General features: G+C 34.5%; 1 protein-coding gene across 4 annotated transcripts in view; it reads right to left on the bottom strand.

Moving 5' to 3' along the window:
• LOC106111370 (latrophilin Cirl) overlaps positions 1–26,373 on the bottom strand; it is a 285,223-nt gene that overhangs the window by 44,691 nt on the left and 214,159 nt on the right. The window lies entirely within an intron of this gene.

The following is a 26,373-nucleotide window of genomic DNA, read 5'->3' as shown; positions in this document are numbered from 1 at the left end:
CGTAATTATCGGCTTAACTCCAGACGACATTTGCAGGTGGAAACTGTAGCATATAGCGAACGGATGCCAGTTTTAGCATCACTTTGTCATCTGAACTAATATTTCATTTAAAGGTAGATTTACATCCAAAATACAATTAAAAAAAAACGCTTAACAATTGATATAAAAGCAATGGTTTTGAGTATCTATCATATGTATCAACTAAGATAATTTTCATTTGTAAATCACAATGAGAAATAAGTAATACTGCCATCAGAACTATTAGATTTTATAATACTAAGAGCCTGTCCTACCACTGGCAGATAGAGGCTTAGATAGCTCATAACTGTCAGATAAGGTTACAAAATACGATATTTCCATCAAATACTTTACACGTTGGATTGTTATCAGACAATTTACAATTTGGTATAGGCCTTAAATCTACACTAAAGGTTTGTTTTTTTTTAAAAACAAAAGGTGGCAAACGAGCAAGCGTCCGCCTGAATCCGCCAAAATGGCGAAGCGACCGCTACCCATAGACATCCGCGATCGCAGATGCGTTGCCTACCCTTATCCGACGGAGGAGGAGATACACATAAAGAGGATATTGCCCCTTCCTATGCATCTCCTCCACCGTCAAATTCACTTCCTCTTCCCATCCTCTCCTTATAAGAAAAGGGTGGAAAAGATAAAGGGACTTAAATTAGGCCTCCGGTTATTAGGTCTTCTTAAAGTCGTTGTAAATGTTACTATTTTCTAAAAGGCATTAATTACATGAACAATAATAAATACAACAAGTTACATACAATTTTTGTTCAAAATGTAATCTGTTAAAATAACATACAATTTTATAACTTCAAGGTACGATTCCATCGGTTTTTATTTAAAATACATTTCCACGTTAAGAGTACGTATAAAACAGAAGTACAAGTCGAAAGCACTATCAGGGGCTGGAAAATAAATTGTAGCAACGCATAAGTTCGCAGACATCTGACAGCGAGGATTCAGGATTCGAGCGGAGCTGCGGTGAAATGTTCTCTGGTAATATACGATCATGTACTGAAAATGTATTACGTTAAATGTTTTTCAAGGAACGATAATTTAACGTTAAAAACGATGCGAAGTAAAGAATGCATGGATTATATCGCGATGTTCTTTTAACTTATGCAAACAGTATCAACTTTAGTTAACCTATACTATTATAATAAAGCGTAAACACACACTTCTTTGTTGCCTAAGATGTCAGCCATTACAGCATATTTTTGAATAATACTTTTTTAATAAAAAGCCCAACATTTTAACGCCTTTAACTTAGGGGGTAAATATTTTTGATAAAAACCCTAATGTGGGAAAGAGATAAGTTGTTGCCAACATCAAGGAAGCAAGGTTGTTATCATGTCATATCATTTTGACATTTGTAATTTATACTTTGACAAATGTAAACAATAAAATAAAAAAATGTATAATTTCATGCGGGTGAAGTCGCACGGGAACTGCTAGTATCGTATACAAGGATAGTGGAGGTCGAAATGATCGCTAAAATAATGAGAATTTAGAACATAAATGGTATTCAAGTAGCCGAAGTTCCGTAGGACAAAGGATGATAAGGCAGTCACCTCTAAGTCACTTAACAATTGTAATTCAACTATGAACCGCAGTATCCCGTATACCGTAAAATAATCCAATCAGATCGGAATCAAATTTACCGAGTCCAGCTAAAACGAATCCTGTGTAGCGGCGCTTGGATAACGTATGGTCGATCGAATTTTAATGCCGGATTTACCTACTCTATGGTAATATCAATCTGGGAATTAATGCGGGTGATTTTAAGCCGTAAATTGATTGTGAAAGGGGCGTTATTCGAGTGCATCCGTCTTGATTACTCCCGATGTGGGCTGGGGTCCTTTACCTATTCAGTAGAACAATGCAAATGTTGGAATGGTTATCTAGTGAGATTATCTACGTAGAGGTCGCGTTGAGGTCTGAGCTGGCCATACCTGTAACAAAGGACATGGTAATTAAAATTTATTCATTTATGTTAATTAAGTCTTAGAATTAGGGTTATACGATTAGGTCAAAATTTTATAGTCATACTAGCTTTCTCCCGCGACTGCGTCCGCGTGGAATTTAAAAAGACTATACTCTACATCTATGCCAAATTTCATCAAGATTTGTTCTACCGTTTAGGCTACAGACTAACAAACATCCATCCATTCATCTAAACTTTTACATTTATAAAATTAGTTAGATTGTTAAATTTACTAAGAAAATATGCATATAAAATGTTTTCATGAATTTTCGAGAAGCATCAGTCTCAATAACATATTACTGTTGTCAGAGAAATCATTATTTACAGTCGATTTGAAGAAATTGTAACTTGTACTTTGATACAAAAATATTCATATCTTTTGCAAAGAATTTATCAAATCGTTTTACAAAAACTGTATCCAATAAGCTGACATTTGTAATAAATAGCCCTACCTTATTCTATATTAATTTCTTTAAACATATACATTAAATATAAGATATTATAATTTTTTCGTTACCACAAGCCGTGTAATCGCAATATCGGAAAAAGTTAGCTTACAAAATATCTAAAAGATAAAATATCAGATGGTTGGAACGCAATCAAAAGCAAAAACAGTCACTAAACAAAATTAAAATATAACACAAAACCTGGAAATACTAAGCATGTAGCCACTGATGTAATGCAGCAATATTTTAGCCTTAAAACAATACCACGCTAAGAAAGGCGGCAAAAATACACCGGGAGCGTTAAAACGAAGGCTTTATAGGAAGTGGGTTAACCGTTGAGCTAATGAAAACTAATGTTTTCTTTGTACCGTTCTAAATATGTTTGTAACCTAACGGGAAACATTATGAAAAATTAGGTGACACGATTCCCTTAGTTTGACGATTGTAAATACTATGAGACAGTACTTACAGACTTAACTTACCTATCTTAATTTAAAAAAACACCCGATTGATTGAAGATCTAAATTTGAAATAGCGCCATCTATTGTCTGCATTTTAAAACAAAGATTTTATTTTTTCAATTTAAACTAAATAAACTGAAATTTTAACTTTCTCATTTTAACAAATGCTCGAAAATATCAATGTAAAAAAACCCTTTTGTCGGTCGGGTCATAATTTTATATCGAATTAATATTACAAAGAGGAACAATTTGTATTTTTATATCTATTGAAATAACTCAAAAACTAGCTGGCCGATTACAAAAATTCTTTCACCATTAAAAAGCTACGTTGTCAGTGAGTAACATAGGCTATGTTTTTGTTGTTTTGAGCATCAGCTAATATCGAAGAAGAGGCGGCAAATACAGTTCAATACAGATTATGTAACACAACTTCTAGTAAAGCTTAGGTTACTTTATATCGCAAATATTGATGCTATAGCTTTTAGGCAAATTGAAAGGTCTACGCTATCAGCTTAGAGCTTTGCCTTTGAGATATTACGTTTATATCAAAAGTTGGAATTGAATTTATTGTTACAGTTTCAGTGGAAATGGATATTGTTAATTAGTCTTTGATGCTTTGTTTTATGTCAAATAAATAAATAGGATTTTTATTGCCACAAAAAAAAACTACTTAAGACATCTTATACACAAACTATGACTTCCAGACAATCCTCAACAAATGCCAAACAAAAATGCCAAATTTCATTGACATCCGTTCAGCAGTTTAGGCTACAAACACTAACAAACCATCTTATCTTTGCATTTAAAATATTAGTAAGATACAAGAAATTATTATGCCTTTTAAAATGTAACATTATTTTCTCTATTAAAATAACTAAGTACAAAGGACTTTTTACAGAAGAATTGTTACCCAGCGTAGTTCTTGCGAAATAGAGCGAGTAAACCCTTGGTCGTCGGCCGTAAACAATTTCAACACATCATGCGTGATGGGGGTTGGTTTTATGAGTTTTACAACGTTATAATACTTCATTAGCATACAGAACACCTTTACTATAGATTGAAAATTTTGTTCTTGAAAAATATGTTTATATTTACAAAAATATAGCTATTACGCGTATCCAGCTTTCGACCACGACTGCGTAATGAATAAACTACGAAACTATTGGGCAGACTGCAAAAAATCTTCCACCAATAAAACGCTACGTTATCAGTGAGTGACATAGGCTATTTTTTTTCACGCGGACGAAGTCGTGGGCAACAGCTAGTTACTTAATATAAGTACATCTTTAGTGCATCTTTCCTTTCAGCAGAAATCATACTCATACTAATATTATAAATGCAAAAGTTTAGATGGATGGATGTTTGTTAGAGTTTATGGCCTAAACAATTTAGGGAACAGAGGTTAGTCTGGAAGAACACATAGGCTACTTGGATTTGTTTTTTAAAATCTGCGCGGACGGAATCGCGGGCGATAACTTATTATTAATAAATAGTGTTGTTCAATATCATCGTGTTCTCTCCCTACTAATGTGTTCATAAACATGTCACACCCATCAATATAAAAAACCTACATATAGCCCATAAAAATGACTAACAAAAACCATGAAGCAACATACTAAACACATTAACGGTACGAAGTCAACGCATTATTCATAAATGCACTTAATACGGCTAATTTACATAAACATCGGGAGTCAGGCTTTCGTTGCTGCTGTACTACATCATCCCAGACCGGTCCGGGATGAGTGACGATGGTACGTTCTGATTTACTGCTGTTAGTATCGCATAGTTTGTGACACACGGTTATAGAAAGTGACGCACTAATGTGTATAGTGTCGATTAGTTTCACTTGGCTGGAAATGGACGGCCAAATTAGTATTTTAAGAGCCTATTCCGCCAAATTGTAAATTGTTTGATAATCCAACGTAAAACATATGCTGAAAATATCGAATTTTGTTACCTTATCTGTCATTTCTAAAGCTATCTGAGCCTCTATCAGCCAGTGGTGGGACAGACACTAATTATTTATTTTATAACAATATTTTAAATGGTGAATCTTTTAAGTAAGTTTTACGTTAAAAGTCTAATTAATCTGTCTATTAAATTTTTGCAATATTAGATATCTATTCTTAGTCAACTTGAAAACGTAGAAATTTAATAAAAAGGTTGGCATTTTTTAATTCTATTGAAATTTTAAAGTTTTTGCTCTTTTCTTGCATACCTTTAATTTGGATATCAAAGTATAAAGTCTTAAAAGAATTTTATTCAAATTCTTAAAGTGAAAAATATCAATTTTGTGGTTGATCGTGTAACATCTAGATAAAAAGTATGATATTGGAAAGAAAATGAAGATCTTACACTGAAATGAAAGTTTTCGTATTAAGCTGGAACCCGTAAAATTTTACGATTTTAGGCAAACATGCAAAAAGAAAATCTTATTTTTAAAGTATTGTGCTTCGTTCGCGATGATTAAAACTTTTTAACGGTGTTATTGCTTGAATTCTCAATGCAGTGAATTCTCAAACTAGAGATGAGTTTGCTTTAGTGTTGTTTGTAATGAAATTGATGTGATTTACGTCAAAAACATCAAAACCAATATAATAAAAAAAGAGTTACACGAAGCCATATTGGTCTTCTTTTCTCATGATACGGCGACCACACTACCGCATCACTTCAGCCAGGTGAACATGGCGCATACAACTGTGCTGAAATATCGGAAGCTAAAACAATCCAATCAAAGCTGTTTGGTGAACCTAACAAAATAAATAAATAAACAAATAAATCGCGGTAAGAAACCCGTATCTTACAAAAATTAAATTTGTTAAAACCAAGACAGTTTAAAATTACTTAAACCAATAAATGTGAAGACCACAAAATTATTCCAGCAAATATAAAAATCTAACATGATCATCACTACTCTGGAAATCTGAAACATGAAGTTTACAATATGCGGAAAATATAATGAAAAATCTCAAATTTTCATAATCTCTACATCAAAATGCTTTCACAAAGTTTAAAAGATGTGAAATATCAAGAATCTCAATAAACACTTCGAGACACGTATAAAAGTTTTTATTGCCACACTAGTGTGCTCGAGCTTGCGCTCGCCAAACTTTACGACCGTGTGTATTATTAAGTCGAGTATAACGACCTTCGCTGACGCGCTAGCTTATAAGTGTATTGGAAATCAACCAGCATTGTTGTCTATTGTTAATAACATTGTTACATACTGTCTTAACAATGAAAACGTAATAAATATTCTATGTAGAAGCTTTGCAAATATTCACGAGTACTTTGGCTATGCCGACCTACGTATGAGTCACGGTAATCGATTCTTTACGGTAACAGTTCGAATTAAGAGCGACGGTGACTCTGAGATTTAAACAATTGACTTGTAATCTTTAGGTTCTAGGTTCGAATTCCGCCGAATTTATAACCTTTAGCGTTGAAAAGGCACTTTCAGAAGTATACAAAACCATACTAAAAGATGAGTCTTATATAATTTAATATAACATTTAATTAATACCTTTCTTAGACCTAATGACTGACATGTTTAAGACGTTAATTGCGCAAATTAATTATTAAAATAATAGACCCTTTATTAATTGCTACGAAAACGTTTACCTTCAAGGTTCTGGTCTTAAGAAAGTTCGACAAAAGACTATTGAGCCATTTCGTGTGTAAAGAGAATTTATGGGCATACGCATCGAACAAAGGGAGAACGGTGACGCCCACCAACTTTACTTGAATACCTTAATTTCCTCAAGCATTCACATTCGGGGCAGACAAAGATTTGTGCTCTAAGGTCTTGAATAATAACCTCAATTTAATGAATGACAATTCCTTTTTAAGTTCAAACTCAAAGACAACGTTATTTCACATTTAAACGTATTCAAAATATTTATTAGAAAAATGCTACTAGGTGTAGAATTCTTTAGTCTTTATGTTATAAGGTGGCAAACGAGCAAGCGGCCACCTAAATTCGCCGATATATAGAAGCGACCGCAACCAATAGACGTCCGCAATTGCAGATGCCTACCTTTAATCGACGGAGAAGGATTACATAAAAAGGATATTTCTCTTTCCTATGCTTCCCTACTACCATCAAACGCACTTTTCCTTACCATCCTTTCCTCTCAAGATAAGGGGTGGAAAGAGAAAGGGACTAAAATTGGGCCACCGGGATCACACTCTATCAGATGAAACGCGGAATTGCTTCCACTTCACCTTCTGTGTGGTCGTGGTATTACACCGAGCTAGCCGGCACATTCGTGCGAAGATGTTAAAGCGGGCTCTACCACTTTGAACGTTACTCTTTACTAAAGTCTTTACATTTTTATCGAACCCGTAAAAAAAAGTTAATATGCATTACTTAATTTTAACATTAAACTATGAATGAAATACATTTCGTATAGCAGTTTAATTACTAAATTGAGGTTATGTACGTTTTTATACGATTTCGTCGACGGTGGGCCAACACCGGACGTGAACGAATTGAATTAAATTAAGTTTCATGCTTCTTTAAATAACGTATGTAATATGTTACCATAACGTTTGTTGAAAATTGCGGCACGACCTCTACAGATTTAGAGGTCAACTTATAAAAAAGTATAAAATCATAAATGACTTGCCACATTTATACAAAGAACTAGATTGACTATGGCTAGAATTCTGTTGTCCCAATAATCTTTATTTCGACGAACCCCAAATACTCCGTAATTTTCAGTCTAAACATATAGCAAGCATTTTACGTAATTCTAGACTTTTAAACACTAGTTAAAACATCTCAATAAGCTAAACATAATAGACTAGCTTTTAGCCGCGACTCCGTCTGCGTGAAATTAAAAAATATTAAAAAGAAATGAAAGATATAGTCTATGTTACTTATAGATAAGTTACCTTTCTAACTGTGCAAGAATTTTTAAAATCGGCTTAGTGGTTTTTGAGCGTATTCATTACAATCAAACAAAAAAAAGTTTTCCTCTTTATAATATTAGTATAGATGGGACTTTTATAACCCTTTCAAATAAATGTCAATTCAATTTTCATGGCAGCAAGATAATCAATCAACATCTCATTAACAAGTTTTAGGGCGGGACAAATGAAATGCATCTTCCAGCAATTAATTCCCAAATCTACAGAACCACAGAGACATAGGGTGAACGACCGTTAGGGCAAAAGGGCCCCTGATCATTAATAATAGCAGAATTTTCTTTATATTTGTCAAAACATTTTCTGCTTCGATTGTTCTTTTACTGTTTTTCGCTTAGTAATCGCTTGTTACATCCAAAAGCTTAAAAAAACCTTCATTTATTTTGTCTAAAATATCAGAAAACTTAATTTTAAAATATTCAGAGTAAGGTTATCTTTTGTAAAATAGTTTAGTATTTAGCTTTGTACATTAGAAATCTAATTAAAGATTCTAATTTCGATTTGAGATTCGCTTCATAGAATAACTTAGACATCAAAGATCTGTGAGCAAAGCTGAGAGATAGCTATTTAAGCTAAGAACCGAATGCGGTTATATGTAACACAAATATATGACAAATTCTAAATATATTCATTGCAGCTGAAACTGGAATTTGGTTTCATTACATTTACCTCATCTTTCCTTTTACATTAAACCTAGTTTTCTTTCAAATGTTAAAACACTGAATTTTGGTAGAGTAATATCTCAACAAAACTTGCTTAACAGTGGTAGACCCAATTTTAACATCGCACGAATGGGCTGATTTGCTCGGTGCAATACTATGACCACAAAGAGACAGGCGTGAAGTGGGAGCAATTCCGCGTACAGTCTGATGAGTGTGTTGTCAGAGGCCTAATTTTAGTCCCTTTCCCTTTCCACCCTCTAGTAAGAGGAAAAGATGGGAAGGAAAAGTGAATTTGACATTGGAGTAGACGTATAGGAAGGGGAAATATTGCACGATTACCACCTTTTAAATAAAAAACGTTTACCAACCTTTTTTTAGAAAATATGATCTCCTATTTAATCAAAACTTCGTTAACAGTCTGCGAAAAGATCGCAGAGAAACCTAATATTAGGAAGCCGTAGTAAATTGGACAATAAAACTTTGTCCTAATCAAACGGTTCTAAAAGTGAGTTATCTAAGTTGGAATCATCCAGCCGAGACCCGGATACTCGGCTGATTTATAGACCGGAGACGAGGCCGGTTCAGGTGTGATAGATTTACAACCGGGTACGGCGTTAAACAATTAAGACCGGTGTCTGGCCGTTTTTTAACCGGACAAGAGGAACCGGCTACAAAATTAAATACATATGTTTAGCCTTTATTGAGTGGACAACCGGATTTATTTAGAAGTATGTATCATTCTTTATCCGCCTCAAATTATAAGAAACTTATTTTAATATTTACCTTTCTATAACTTTCAATTGCAAATTCAAATGCATAAATTACAACGACGACCTTTAATATTGGATAACAATTACCGTTACCATAGCAGCCTTGCTTCTTTGCTGCTACTGTCTTGTACTTTTTGTCCCTTTCCCGCATGACGGTTTCTTTCAATTTATTTACCCCTGAGTTTAATAGCGTGAAAATATATAGCCTAAAGCGTGTCATAAGTGTAGGGATTTCATTAAAAAATAATATTTCAAAAATATGATGTGATTGCTGACAACCTACGCTACGAAGTAGTGTGTGTTAACGCTTTATTACATTAGTATAGAAGTACAGATTGATTATTTATAAGGTGACATGGTCAAGAAGGGTGTACCTAAATGACTACTGACAGATTTGGAAGACGAGTAAAAAGGCAAAGAGGTGGAGAGGAGGTAACAATGAAATGAACATTTAAATTTGTCCTCTATTCTTGTCAGTAGGGCAAAAATAGTATAGCTATCTAGGTGTGCGTGTATAAGTGTAGAGCTTGTACGAAGCTGAGCAATTATGACGAGTGACCGTTGACCCGGATGCGGCAATAGCTCGTTTACATTGTACCATCAGCTCAGCGTAATACTAAATAACTTTACAAAACGTTAAAAATGTGCAAGCGAATATAGACTTTACTGACCAATGTTTTTAAAATCATTTATTAATCCTCAAGGTTTCAATTTAATAGAACAAAAAAATAGGTAAAACAATCATTTGTAACAGCAACGGCCGAACACTGATAATTTAAACACATAACAGAGTCAAATGATAAGGCCACGCTTAGAGCGCGCACCTTAAACTAAACAAACGCAAAACTGTTGTGCGACTGTCGATTGTTTCGCAGCCAATTCAACTGTTTAGTTGCACAACTAAAAACTGAATAGTGTTCGCACCTTCATATAATCTCCTAGGAATCAAAGCGAGAAAACATTTGTGCGTTAATTTAGACAAAGATGTGGCGCTCGTAGACTCTTAAATTCCTTACATATGACGTCTATAAGATTGTAAACACTTACGAAGCAAAATATCTAAGATTCGTTCCAGTATTTAGTAGTAAGTAATGCATCTTTCGCATTGTTACTTAGTGTTTTGTAGTCATAAACAAATCAAGTACAAAGCATTTACTTTTTTTTAAGTTACATTAATAGATTTTTGTTAATCTACTAATATTTCCTTTAACAATTTCAACTAAGCTCTAGGCTTATGCTATGGTTCACAAGTCGAATGTCGGGATTCGAACCCTCGACCGCAAGATCGGTAGTCCGTACCCTAAACCATTAGGCTATGGACGCTTTATAGTAAAAATTTATAAAGTAATTAAAAACTTTATTAAAATCTGTTTTGTTTAACTTTTTTTGAAAGGAGAATTTTGTCTGTTTATTACTGATAGTGGGCTGATTGTAGTTAATTGTCCTTTCTTCACAAGCTGAATGTCGGGATTCGAACCCTCTGGTCAAGCAATAAGTAATAAATATCATACTGGCCGCCAAGAAAGCCATAGAAAATGTTTTTGTAATTAAGGAACGGAATTCGAAAGTAGTGAAAAATGTGACGTGAGCGATGTAACAACATTTTATTTGTACTAAATGCTTTTTTATCAATTTATGTGAATAGTTTGTGTGTTTTATCATTAAATAAAAAAGAATTTATCAATGGTACTAATTTACATTTAGTCACCCTCGACCGCAAGATCGGTAGTCCGTACCCCAAACCATTAGGCTATTGGCGCTTAAACTTTACTTAAAGACAATATTATTGTTCATAGCCACCGTTGCAAATACATGATCTGGAATATCTTGTAGATTGTTCGCGAAGATAAGAGTTATTGCGCCACAAGTCAATGCAAAACTGTTATATGTGTGTTCGTTTGTTATTTATGAATATTCTCCAATGGATATACGAGCTTCCTGTTACAACGTTCGAGGGCAGATATATGTTCTCGGTTTGCTGGGGTTTAACAATCTTGTTTAAACATTTTAAATCCTGCTATTTAAAATTTACGAAATAGTATAAACCTTTTTGAATGACTTTCCAAAAGAAGGAGGTACTCAATTCGTCTGTATGGTTTTTTTATGTGTGTTACGGCATAACTCCGCCGCTATTGGACAGATTTTAATAATTCTTTTTTTGTCCACAAGTTAGTGCTTGAAGGTGGATCCCATTTTTTTGTTTGATTTTTGGAGTCAAAGACTACGACGTAGTTGAATAGTTTAGCTCAAAATCGCGCGAGGAAATTTGGGCTCTTTTTTTCTTTTTTACAAACAACTAGCTGACTTCATCCACGTGAATGTAATAATATAGCCATGCTACTCAGCGATAACGTAGCTTTTTTAATGGTGTAAGAATTTTTGAAATTGGCCCAGTAGTTTTTGAGTTATTTCAATACATACAAAAATACAAATCTTTCCTCTTTATAATATTAGTATAGATATGGGTAAAAAATTTCGTAAAATATATGGATATTTAAATATGTTTCTTATAATCCTGAAAACGGTTTTAAGAAAGTATACTCTACTAACACTGTCTAGAAAAAAAAAAAAACAGTTTGATCATTTTTCACGAATTCTAGAGTTTTTTTAATGGTTATTTCAGCTTTGATTAGATCTACAACTAAGTACTCATTTACTCTACTTAACGACTCTAAGTAAGATAAGAACTCTTTTCTTTGTTTCATTATGGAACAGCGTACTAAATCCGTTTACGAAACTCACAAAAAAACGGAATTCAAAATAAAAAGTAAATGAAAGATTCCAATAGTAAATAAGAGTTTTATATAAATAGTTTAATTGGCTTGTAAAACTGAGATACTTTGAAATCTGAGCTGGCAGATAAATGGTTTAAAATGTCGTTAGATTTATCTTTAAAATTTGTAACTGTCTTTCAAAGATAAACACGTGGGCAGCATCTTGTCTATCTGGCAATTATAAATGGTTTCTAAGTTAACGTAAACAAGTATTACATAATTTTTCTCTTTGTCTTTCAACTCCAGTGAAGTTAGAAGCTTACATTATCTAAACTAATATTATAAAAAGATTTGTATTGTTATATGTATTGAAATAACTCAAAAACTACTGGGACAGTTTTAAAAATTCTTTCAACGTTAGTAAGGTAATTTATCTAATGAGTAAAATAGGACATGTCATGGGGGCGATGTCGCAAGCAACAGCTAGTTTTCTACATAAACTTGTATTGTAATTTTCACGATTTCATTCTTTCTTGATGAAATTTAACATAGTCTGGAAGGACAGGCAGGTTATTTTACTTTTGTTTTACGGATGGAATCGCGGGTAACAGCTAGTTTTATATAAATCTATAAACAAGCAGAGTTTATTTTTTATATTTCATATGGTGGCAAGCGGCCACCTGTATAAGCCAAAATGGCGAAGCGACCGCTGACCATAGACATCCGCAATTGCAGATGCGTTGCCTACCCTTATCCGACGGAGGAAGAGACACACATAAAGAGGATATTTCCCCTTCTGAAGCATCTCCTCCACCGTCAAAACTACTTCCCCTTCCCATCCTCTCTTTATAATAAAAGGGTGGTAAAGAGAAAGGGACTTAAATTAGGCCTCCGGCACCACACTCATCAGACGAAACACGGAATTGGTTCCATTTCACGTCTGTCTACTAATAATTACATATTTTTTGACCCAAATAGTGCTAAGTAAAACAGTTTAACTTAAAAATATCATAACTATTGTAACAGTCCATAAAATATTGCACGCCAGCAAAATTGTTTGACATCACCTTAAACGATGGTTCGTAGAAGTTTTAAAATGGTCATAACTGTAGTAATAATTTGTAGCATAGAAGCCTACGGAAGATATACTAAAAATATTTTCTTCTTTTACTATAGAAAATCTATTTATTACTACTATTGAAACGGTCAAATATATCTTGATATTTGTGTATGTAACGAAGAAACTCAAAAACTACTGGGCTGATTTTAAAAATTAATTTGCCATCAAAAAGCTTCATAATCAGCGAGTAATAAAGGCTATATTTTTACCTAAGAAATGTATTTTTTAAAGCACACAAACAAAATCATAGGCAACCAATAACAAATCATTTAGCTTTTAAAGATAGTTTTGCTAATTTAAACTTTAAGTATTATTAATAAGATAAATTTTAGGTACATTGAATTTATAGTATAGTTAGGTTCAGTAGACTAATTAGAGATCCTACTCACCACTTTATCCACAATCTGAGTTTCCACCTTGCCCCACTGAATTATGTCTGGTATTATACCTCAAGTTATAGACGACAGCGATTATAAATAAATGAAATAAAAAAGCCTTTTATTTCCAGCAACTTAGTGACACTAATTTAGATTACAATTTTTCTTTTAATTGACTACTAAGACATTTAAAATTTTTTCAAGTAATACATTGAAAGGTGTAAATTACATTAAAAGTAGAACAGTTGTTTTTTTTTTTTTAAGAAAGCGATTATAAAATAATTAATTATAACGCAACGAATTAACAACAATAGTATTTCATTTACATTCTTTAATTAAAGATTTTAGAAAACTATGTCATGTATGTATGTAAATGCCGTACTCAGAGATAGTTAAAAGTAATAGCAGTTTCTTAGAGCATTCTATTTCAGACTTCAAAGGTTAAAGAAAAGTTTAAAAAAATAAAATTAAAACCATAAACAATTACACATCATACTTCATACTAATATTATAAATGCGAAAGTTTAAATGGATGGATGTTTGTTAGAGTTTGTAGCCTAAACTGCTGATCGGATCTCAATGAAATTTGGTATAGAAGTAGAGGATAGTCTGGAAGAGTACATAGACTAATCACTTTTGTTTTTTTTTAATCCCACGCGGATCGAGTCGCGGGCGAAAGCTAGTTTCAATAATAAATATTTTGATTAAATAGTACATTACAATTCAACAACGAACCAACGCACGTAAAATCTTTATGAAAAATTCAATATATTCTACCCATACAAAGTGCAAAGCATTGTCACCAAACAAATACGAGATCATATTTACCGAAAATAGTCTCCGCTAACCTCTTATTATTCAGACCGCATAGCGACATCTACCGACGGCACGGAAATATAACTGTCCAAACAGACGAGATACCCGACAACACATTCATCTTACCCCCCTCCAGTACTTTACAGCGGTAGCTACCCCGGGAGGAAGGTATAAATAAAATGGTCGCAGAATATCTTTGATTATCGACGTGGATTCAAATCGGGCATCGTTTTGAAACACATCTCGTTACTTGAATGTTACGGTGTCTATTAATTTATGTAATCCTGGTTCTAAGGTACAGAAAACACGCGAACGAACGCCCTCTAGTATGCTATACTGGTAACTACTGAAGTATGACTTGATAATTATGCTTACATCGATTCGTCTTCTAATTTATTTCATAGTACCTGTTGTGCGCGCTTTTGTCCAGGCAATATTAAAATTAGAAAAAGTAGGCTATAATACGGCCGTCTATGTCAGCTACCCTACAGTGAAAGACCGGTCGAAATTGGCTCGGCCGTTTCGGAGATTACCCGGAACAGACGCGGCTTCGGACAGACAGACAATTTTTTTAAATGCGATTTTCGCTATCAGCAACGCAAATACATCTTCTTCCCGAAATCTGGAATTTTGAACATACAGAGTTGAGAAAATAAGGAGTATGGGCATGTTATGAGAAGGGATGAATCGCATGTAACAAGAAGGACGTTAGTTATGTGGAGGTACACCGGTAGAGGTAGACATAGAAAGAGATGGATGGATTGCGTGAAAGGTGACATGATCAAAAAGAGAGTGATGACTGAGATGACGTATGATAGAGTTATTTGGAGGATGAAAACCTGGTGCGCCAACCCTACGGGAGTAAGATAAGGTAGGGGAGATGATGATAGATATAGAAGACACCGATTGATAAGAAAAACTAATATTTACAGTAAGATAATCACTAAATTATAATTACTCTACAGTGGTAGTGCCCGCTTTAACATCTTAGCACTGCAGGGCCGGCACGCCCCCAGTAATACCACGACCACACAGAAGACAGGCGTGAAATGGAAGCAATTCCGTGTTTCGTCTGATGAGTGTGGTGCCGGAGGCCTAATTTAAGTCCCTTTCTCTTTACCACCCTTTTCTTTTTAGGAGAGGTTGGGAAGAGGAAGTGGATTTGACAGTGGAGGAGATGCATAGGAAGGGGATATATTCTCTTTATGTGCGTCTCCTCCTCCGTCGTATAAGGGTAGGCAACGCATCTGCAATTGCGGATGTCTATGGGCAGCGGTCGCTTCGCCATTTTGGCGGTTTCAGGTGGCCGCTTGGTCGTTTGCCACCTTGTGTTATAAAAAAATATATATAATTAAATTTTGTCCCCAAGCCTTCCTACAAATTAATCTATCATTGCCCGATCAAGATGAGATTTAGTTATTAAAAAAAAACAATAAAACCCTTAATCATATATTAGACATAGATATCATAACCTAAAATTAACATAAAAAATATATTTTTCCCTTAATGTATACACATCTTTATCGATAAATCAATTAGCAAGGCTATTTTAAGTGCAGTAATTATAACAGGCTTAAAAGCTGTCTAGATCCAGGCAAGATGGATTATAGTACCAGACCATCAGTTACTCAATGCATTACAGATGACAACCGAGATAATATACGCATTCTCTTGTATTTTAATCGACAGAATTATATGATACACTAGCTTTCGCCTGCGACACCATCCACGTGGAATTAATAGCCTATGTTCTTCTACACCTATAACAAATTGTATCGACATCAATCAACAGTTTAGGCTACAAACTCTAAGAAATAGCATCTAAATAATATTAGTAAAAAGTAAAATTTCGAACAAACTACAAGCAAGAGATCAGATCATTTGTAGATCATTACAGAAAAGAAGATAAATGACATCTCATTTTTAGAAATCCAAGGAAAAACGGACTAATGTACAGTTAGTGCCCTTCGCGGTATGCCACTAATAGAAAAGTTGTCTTGTTATTTACAATAAGACAAACAGGTAGTGTTGATTTCAAACGACTTGATAGTGACTAGAAACAAATAATTGTGTACTGAAGGGCCTCTTTTCGTATATTTAAAAGATGTGTTGTAGTTATTGTTCAGAGTCATCTTTTCAGTGCGTACTAAACGTTCATATGATTGCATCTATTAAGGTCTGCCACCAACAAATTCCCTACTAGTACGTAAGAAAAACATTTAAGACAAATAGATCTTATAAGCGATTAAATGTAAGAAATAGATAGTTATGCGATGATAAATAACGAAATATCGAATTAAAAGATAATTGCAGAAAATAAAAGTGATATATTTTTGTGGCACGTGTCCACACGACGTTCTGCCGAAATAATGAGGAAACTTCTCCAATTATAGTTCCGGGGACAGAAATATATATACGAAGTTTTAGCAAATTGACATACAATTTTTATTTAACAAGTTCCGTTTTTGTTTATTGTAATTGAGTTCATAATTTGACGAACTCTCCTTGTTACTTTGTAATACTGAACTATCGTTTTTTTTCATTATTTACTAGCTGTTCGCGTGCGGCTTCATCCGCATGAAATTATAGAAAATTTATTTTATTGTATACATTTGTCACATTCTCAATTGCAAATGTCAAAATACCAATTACCTTACTATGGCAATCTTGCTTCCTTGATGTTGGCAGCAACTTATGGTCTCTTTCCCACATTAGAGTTTTATCCAAATTATTTACCCCCTAAGTTTAATAGCGTGAAAACATATAGCTTAAAGCGTGACGTAAGTGTAGGGCTTTTAAAAAAAGGATTATTCAAAAATATGCCGTAATTGCTGACATCTTGAACAAAGAAGTGTGTTTACGCTTTATTATAATACTCGTAGTTTAGAAGTATTGATATTTAAATAAATTGAAATATACTTTAGAGATAAAGTATATATTTCATCAATTTAAATAAACTGAATCCCGTTATTTAATACATAATATTATTTACGTCCAAAGATAAACAAGTTATGAGTCCGAAACGATATTCATTACACACGTAAATAAATGATTTTGCATAAAGCAGGCTGTGGAATAACATACAGTGTAATAATAATTACATGTCAATATCGAAAATGTTATGAAAATATTTTATTGAAATTCATTTTGGAAACTGTTAAATAGTTAACACATACGATATACATATTTTTTTTTATAATATAAGGTGGCAAACGAGCAAGCGGCCACCTGAATCCACCGAAATGGAAAACGATCGCTGCCCATAAACAACAGTAATTGCAGATGCGTTGCCTACCCTTCATTGACGGAGAAGGAGACGCACATAAAGAGGACATTTCCCCTTTCTATACGTCTCTTCCACAATCAAATCCACTTTACCTTCACATCCTTTCCTATTAAGAAAAGGGTGGAAAGGGAAAGGAACTAAAATTAGGCCTCCGGCACACTCATCAGACGAAACGCGGGATTGCTTCCACTTCACGCCTGTTTTCTGTGTCGTCCTGGTATTACACCGGGCGAGCCGGCCAATTCGTGCAAAGATGTTAAAGCGGACACTACCGAGACTTATTACCACTAGCAAATCTAATTTTTTACTTTGCCGATGATATGACGTCACGAATTAATTGCCAGTAAGACAAGCATAGGATACAAAGCATAGAGCTATTAGTGAAAAAAGGATTATCGCCAAAACTTTTGGTTAAAGTGACATAGATGATATATAGTGTTTGTAAAGAAATCTTTCGAACGTCTACTCTATAATTTATACTATCTTTGACTAAAACACAACTTAGCCTCTCTTTGATTCCAATGAGCTTATATGGAGGTTAACTACTCGATTTTTAGTTGTGCAACTAAACAGTTGAATTGGCTGCGAAACAATCGACAATCGCACAACAGTGAGATAGTTTAGTCGAAGTATGCGTCCGTTTTAGATAGACGCATACCAGTCAAAAAGATTAATCTCCGTCCCATTGGAGTTGTTGGGGGATTCTATTACTGTTATTTTAGAAAAAAATCCCACGACAATAAACCCACGTACCCTATTTAAAAGAAAACTTTAATTTGCATGTATTTGATAAAAGATGGCGCTACTTGATGTTCCCGCGCGTTTTGTTGACAAGAGAAATTAATATAAATACAACTGAACGGTGGGGGATTTCTGCCGCAATTTGTATTTCAAATGCATTTGATTAAATTTGGCGTGCCCCGGAGACTTAGAGGTACATCGATGTTATAATCTATATGTTATTACAAGGGTATAAAGTTCAAAATAAATAACGCTTTGCGTAAAATTTCGGTTGGAAAAATACAGGGAGCTAGTTCGGGCTTGTAACACAATTAATATCAATTTAGAGTGTGGAGGGTGCTCATATTTACTGAGAGAATTTAAAATATTTACGTTTCAAATAATCAAATTTATATTTTTAAATCTATTGTAGATAACAAAGGATTTTTTTATAACATAAGGTGGAAAACGAACAAGCGACCAAATGAGACTGCCAAAATGGCGAAGCGACCGCTGCCCATAGACATCCGCAATTGCAGCTGCGTTGCCTACCATTATACGACGGAGGAGGAGACGCACATAAAGAGGACATTTCCCCTTCCTATGCATTTCATCCACCGTCAAATCCACTTCCCCATCCCAACCTCTCCTTATAAGAAAAGGGTGGTAAAGAGAAAGGGACTTAAATTAGGCCTCCGGCACTACACTCATCAGACGAAACACGGAATTGCTTCCATTTCACGCCTGTCTTCTGTGTGGTCGTGGTATTACACCGGGCGTGCCGGCCCTGCAGTGCTAAGATGTTAAAGCGGGCACTACCACTGATAAGTTTAGATGTTACTTTAGAGAAATTTTTCAATCAGGATAAAAATGAAGTTAAAAACACAAATAATTCGTAAAGTTTTTTAAATAATCTTACAATTTGATTTCCAAAAATATTTCGTGACATTTATAATTTTAATCTTCAATACCAAGATAAAATTATTAAAGAAAACAAAATGTTCAACGTCACGAACAAGAAATAAAGACATTCTCCGAATTTCCTTTATTATTACAAAGAAACAATGTCGCCTTTGCGTCTATTTAGCGGTACTTAGCATAACAAAAGCGTACCTCGACGAAATAAAAACAGGCAAAAACGCGTAAGACCCGCCATGACGCGAACAAATAATTAACAAAACATACAGAACTGGGAAGAACGCTGACAAAATCTAATTATTTTCGATGCCATGTCAGCGAGCTTGCCGCGCTTTGGCTAGCAAAATGGCGGCCAAAAATGGCAGCATGGTGTCAACAGCGGTGATATTATGAAGCGGGGACACGGACGACAGCCTCTAAGCCTTCGAGCTCTTATTTATATTTAGCAACAAGAAATGTGACGGTAACAGGAAATTAATTTTCATCTTTTTCTACGTTTACCCTTATTCAAGTTCCGCGTTCCTTTGTCGGAATATTTACAAACTTTATATGAGTTTTATGATACTTTGTATACTGAACTTACATTACTTGTAATTGTTTTATTTTTAGATATAAATAGATAATTAAAAATACTATAACAGATTAAATCTTACTAACATTATAATTGCGAAAGTTTAGACGGATTGATGGATGTTTGTTAGAGTTTGTAGCCTAAGCTGCTGAACGGATCTCGAAGAAATTTGATATAGATGTAGAGGATAGTCTGGAAGAACATATAACCTACTTACTTTTTTTAATTTCACGCAGACGGAATCGCGGGAAAAAGCTAGTAAACACATATTTCTATTAGTATAAGACAAAATAAGTCGGTAATTTTGACCATTAGAATTAAAAACACATTCCCATGACTTAAGCACCTTAATACATCAGAAACATTTTATTATTAAACTATTAAATAAATACTATAAGAGCGTGCGCACATTTGTAACTAAACCTGACAGTGGTAGTGCCCGCTTTAACATCTTAGCACGAATAGGCCTGCACGCCCGGTGTAATACCACGACCACACAGAAGACAGGCGTGAAATGGAAGCAATTCCGTGTTTCGTGATGAGTGTGGTGCCGGAGGCCTAATTTAAGTCCCTTTCTCTTTACCATCCTTTTCTTGTAAGGAGAGCTTGGGGAGGGGAAGTGGATTTGACGGTGGAGGAGATGCATAGGAAGGGGAAATATCCTTTTTATGTGCGTCTCCTCCTCCGTCGTCTAAGGGTAGGCATCTGCAATTGCGGATGTCTATGGGCAGCGGTCGCTTCGCCATTTCGGCGGATTCTAGTGGCCGCTTGCTCGTTTGCCACCTTATGTTATAAAAAAAAAACCATCGCACGACTGTTTAATATCGCTTTGATTCTTATGAGCTTATATGGAGGTGCGCTACTCGATTTTTAGCTAGACTAAACAGTTGAATTGGCTGCGAAACAATCGACAATCGCACAGTGCGATAGTTTTGTCAAAGGTGTACGTACACGATATCGAATCTTATAATAATAGAGTCGCTTGGTAGTGCAGTACAGTAAATAGAGGGTGTACCAAAACCCGGGCGAGTCAATGCGTCAGTACGTCAGCGTCACCGGCCACATTAATATGTATGAGTATCGCAACCGATTGTTGTAAATGTGCCAACTTTATACAGGATGCTTTTATTGTGCGGAGGGATGAAATGTAAATTAATCAACTAAAAGTGAAGAGCTGTAATGTGATGAAGCTTTTATATGTTATCTTCCATATCTTTACTTAATATTATAAAGAGAAAAAAATATGTATTTTGTATATATTGAAATAACTTAAAAACTACTGGGTCGATTTGAAAATTTCTTTCACCGTTAGAAAGGCAATTAATTTGTGAGTAATATAGACTAGGCGTGTTTTTATTATTTTTTAAATTTACGCAGACGAAGTCGCGAGCACAGCTAGTGTAAGATATCTTTCGAAATTGTTTAATAAATGAATTACGATATTTTTAAACTAATACATCATTTATTGTGTTAGGGAATATTAAAAAAAACTATATTACAAAACGGAGTTGCTTGTTTAAATACAAAAACAAACATTACGTAAAAAGGTTTAACGAAGCTTTAATGTAGAGAAATCACATTCGTTTTGTAATAATAGTTTCACACGAAGGCAATACAGTAACAGTAAACCAAAACAGTACCGCTTTTGTGATGAACAGTAGTAGTATTCTACCCTCGTGTGAAAGAATTAATCTAATAAAACGTGTCAGTGGCAATCAATGAGAGACGAGCAAAGAGCATTGCCCAACAGCGCCCTCTTGCAGTTAGTTAGCACATAAAAGCATTCCAACCTAATGTGCCAATGCAAAGCCATTTATTCCGCACAACTCGGATAAAACTGAATTCTATTTAGGCTACAAATGCATCGGACATTTAGACAGGAACGTTAATGGAATACATGCGATTCTGCGAAACTGAATTATTTAATGTAATTTTATACGCAAACTAAAAAGCTAATACATATTATATCTATACTAATATGAAGTGGGAAGATTTGTATTTTTGTATATAACGAATTCAGAAACTAATGGACCGATAACAAGATTTTTTCATTTCATTCCATTAGAAATCTACATTATCATTCAGTAACAAGGACAAAGTCGCAGGAGAAGCTACCTACAGTTAATATACTTTTAAAAAAGTTCATTTCAGAATTAAGATATATACTTTAGCAGGACAATAGTGCAGATTTCTCTCATTAAATGTACACTAAGATATGTATTCGATTTGAGTGGGTAGGGTATTAATTTCTTCCACTATACACCTAAAATCCATTATGTTGAAGTATGAACGCATTAATGATCCCCATAGTAACACCTATTTGATACAATAGGACAAAAGAAAATCAGAGCTTTCTCCCCGAAACTTAACATCACCCCCTATAATTAGTCGTTGGTAAATGCATTCGGCAGCTAATGGACGTTTTGAATCACCCCTTACAAGCCTGGCCCTTTCATTATACCATTCTTCACTTTAGACTATTGAGTACTGCAAGTATGCATTACATTGTATTATCAAACGTAGGTTTAAAAAGCACATAAACCAGCTACGTCGTAGACTCACGTACGTAGCCGCTACGGCATTAATAACAGTGATAATAGAAATATTCTAGCATAGCATAGCAAAATAAATTAAAAAAACAACGTTCAATATTTTTTTAAAGTGGAAACCGAGGAACCGGCCACCGACCACTACTCATAGACAACCGCAAAAACAGATGCGTTAACTTTAATAGAGGAGAGGACGCACAGAAAAGGGATATTTACCCATTCCTTATAAGAAAACAGAGGGAAGGTAAAGAAGACTAAAGTTAGGCACACATTTATCATACGAAAGGTTTTGTTGCTTATCTTTTATGTGGTCGTGGTAATGTTTGCCAGCTTATACATGTAACAGCTTTTGCATTTTTGGAGCAGCGATATCCCGACAAGACTGACAAAATGTTTACATCTAAAAACTTATCGTTTCTCTTAGGGTAATAGGTGTAAAATGCAGTGCATTTGAAACATCATCAGTCGTTTGTTCGTTGACTCTTACTGCATCTCTCAATTATACACTAGTTTTGATAATTTTAAAGTTGTAAAATAAAGGATATTAATTGTCATAGTAAGGTCAGGGACAGGATGGGCCATTTCGATAAACCGATAGTCCTAAATAAACACGGAATCCTAATTTAATTAACCTTTGTGAGCAATCAAGGATTTGTGGAGGCATTATTACGAGAGTTCTAAGACCTTTTGACGGTCAATTGAACATATCTAGTTCGGCTTGTTTGAATTGATTCGCAAAATTAATTTCATCCTAAATGTTATCATAAATAACTACGTTTATTATTATATTAGTTCTACTAAAACTGTATTAACAGTGGTAGTGCCCGCTTTAACATCTTCGCACGAATGAGCCAGCTCGCCCGGTGTGGTGGAGTGTGGTGCCGGAGGCCTAATTTTCTTAAGAGGAAAGGATGGGAAGGAAAAGTGGATTTGACGTTAGAGGAGACGCATGGGAAGGGGAAATGTCCTCTTTATGTGCGTCTCCTCCTCTGTCAATTAAGGGTAGGCAACGCATCTGCAATTGGGAATGTTTATGGGCAGCGGTCGCTTCCCATTTCGGTAGATTTAGGTGGCCGCTTGCTCGTTTGCCACCTCATATTATTAAAAAAAAAGAAAATTTTTAGATTTGATATTGTTCTTTGTACTAGAACGTTCTAAACGAAAGACGTAGAGTTTATTAGAAGCAATATGACATTTCATTTGTGCGGTTTACTTCTAAGTTTTATATTTTATATTTTAAAAACACAGAACAGTTATTATTGACTTTATGTGACTCAAATACTAATGAATTATGTTACCTATATAATATTACCTATGAATTGTTTGTTCCAGATAATCCTAGAAACTGTTTAAATAAAAAAATCATACACCAATATAAAGATCTTATCAGAGAGTAATCTGAATAGCTTATTATACAGGGTGATTTGCAGAGAGATCCCAGGCTTTTACTTGACTTAGTTTTACAAAAAAATTAAATTATTTAAAAACTATATAAATTCGAGCAAGATCCTTTACGCTTAAACGATTGAGGTCCTTACCTCCACAAAGCTCGTGTTCCGTCCGTTAAGGATCACCCTGTATAACTATTTAAAAACATACTTTGCTAGTTAGATTTTAAGTAAATCTATACTAATATTACAAATTGGAAGTTTTGTATTTTTGTACGTAATCAAATAATTTAAAAACTTTTTGGGTCAAATTGAAAATTCCCTTCACCATTAAAAAGCTACGTTATTAATGTATAACATAGGCCTAATTTTTAATTTAACGGAGACGAAGTCACGAGTAACAGCTAGTAATAGAATACATTTCGCATGTGAATGAACGTAATGTAAACGATAGAAACACATGGGTTACTCTAAATCACGAGATAGAGTAACCAAACAAGTGGAATTAATGGGATATAATCTAGAGAAGCATGTGGCGTGTTCGCGAACTGTCACTCACTTGATTAATGAATACTCCCCCCTTCCCTCGGCCTCCAGTATCAGATTGTAACAAGCGAGGTTCATTCTCCCATTTGATGTTGGTTTTCAAATTTCCTTAATTATAGACTGGAATATAGACACCCTACTTCATGTCTCGTACGAGTTCATTTGCGTTAATTATGTTTGATTTTGTGTTCTGATTTAATATATTCAGTTGCTGTGATCTTAATGGATACGTTTATCAAAATTATATTCGGTTTGTGTGATACAATGGGATTGATGTTAAAATAGTTATTTATGTCATCATCATCATCATCACCAGCTCACTATACGTCCCCACCGAGGGGCTCGGAGCCTACCCTAATACGGGGTGACTAGGCCATAGTCAACCACGCTGGCCAAGTGCGGGTTGGTTGACTTCACACATATCTTTGAATTTCTTCGCCGATATGTGCAGGTTGCATCACGATGTTTTCCTTCACCGTAAGAACGTCGGGTAAATTATGTACATATGAAAATTCGAAAAATCGAAAATCACATTGGTACACGGCGGCGGGATTCGAACCCAAGACCTGTGGATTACAAGTCAAGTGTTCAAACCACTGAGCCACCGACGCTCTGCATGTATTCTAATTAAATTTACTGCAAAATAGAACTGAACAAGTTACCGTTTCTGTCTAGATGATTCAAATATACTCGGAGTTTAATATTTACCTGTAACAAAAAAATAATTTCAGATTAATAAAAACATACAAAACAAAATACAGGACATATTATAAGTCGTGATAGTCACTAGCTTTCACCCCACCATCTGCGTGGAATTAAAAAAAAAGTAGCCTATGTGTTCTTCCAGGCTATCTACATATATGCCAAATTTCATCGAGATCCTTTCAGCCGTTTAGGCTACATGTTATAACAAACATCCATCTAAACTTACGCATTTAACAATAATAAGTAAGATTGCAGAATTAGTTACCTAAACAATTTAATATCGTTGGTAACAGAGGAGCAAACTTTTATATTTTTCATTTCGAAAAGTCAATTAGCCACCTCACCATATCTCGTGGCGTACGGCGTCAGACGTAAATAAAAAAACAAATGCAACTGAAATATTACAGAACAAAATGGCGACGCAACCGTCGGTTATTGGAGAATCGAATTTGCTATTTTGTATCTATCTTAATTATCTTTGGGAAGTTTCGCGCCGTTGGCCGTGGTTTTAATATAGGGTCCTATTTTAATTTTCTTTCTATCTTCGTTTATGCTTTATTTTCATTCTTGTCGTTGTTATTAATTTCATTACAATTGGCTATCTTTAAATTCAATTTGATATTCATTTTAAACATAAATTTAACTACAGTTCGTAATTGGTAAATGGCAGCTAAGGGTAACTTTTAGTATAGAGTTTTCAAGATACTAACATTAAAAATAGTTTCTCAAAAACCGCTTAACGGATCTCGATGAAATTTTACATAGATATAGAATAGAGTGGAAAAGAAAGGTGGAAGAACACACAGGCTTTTTAACAAGTTTTTTCGCGTGAAGATAGAATTTGGGAGAAAGATAGATTACAATCTAGATTAACATGTGCTACTTTGTAATCCCACGCGCGGAAATTCACGGTCATCAACTAATACAAATATACACTTATTCAGGGGATTCATGTGTCTACTGTCTTTTCAAATATTAAAAATGTAATACACACTTTTGCAAAAAAGGTAATAAAATGCATGAAAAGACGTAAGAAAAAAAAGTTCAAGGTGCTTGCAAAATGAATTCTAAGGAAGCAAGAAGCATTGTCTCTGCACAATGCAGGAATTTCGTGGCATGCCTTAATAGCCTGCGCCAACGCTTAAAGCACGTCTATAGATACACATTCTTTACTATAGACACTTTTTGTTTTTAAATTTTAATTTAAATCTTCATACTCTTAGTAAGATGAGCCTTCTCTATGGTATGTATGACTAGGCCTTAGTCAACCACGCTTCAGTGCGAGTTAACCCTTAAAACGATATCTAGTGTGACGAAGAATTAATTAAAAAAACTACTGAACTAGTTTAGAGAAAAATACGTGAGATTTTGATTTTAGTGTGTT

The sequence above is a fragment of the Papilio polytes genome, unplaced genomic scaffold (genome assembly GCF_000836215.1).
Source record: "Papilio polytes unplaced genomic scaffold, Ppol_1.0 DF824169.1, whole genome shotgun sequence".
Lineage (NCBI taxonomy): Eukaryota > Metazoa > Arthropoda > Insecta > Lepidoptera > Papilionidae > Papilio > Papilio polytes.
This window is presented reverse-complemented; position numbering and strand designations above follow the sequence as displayed.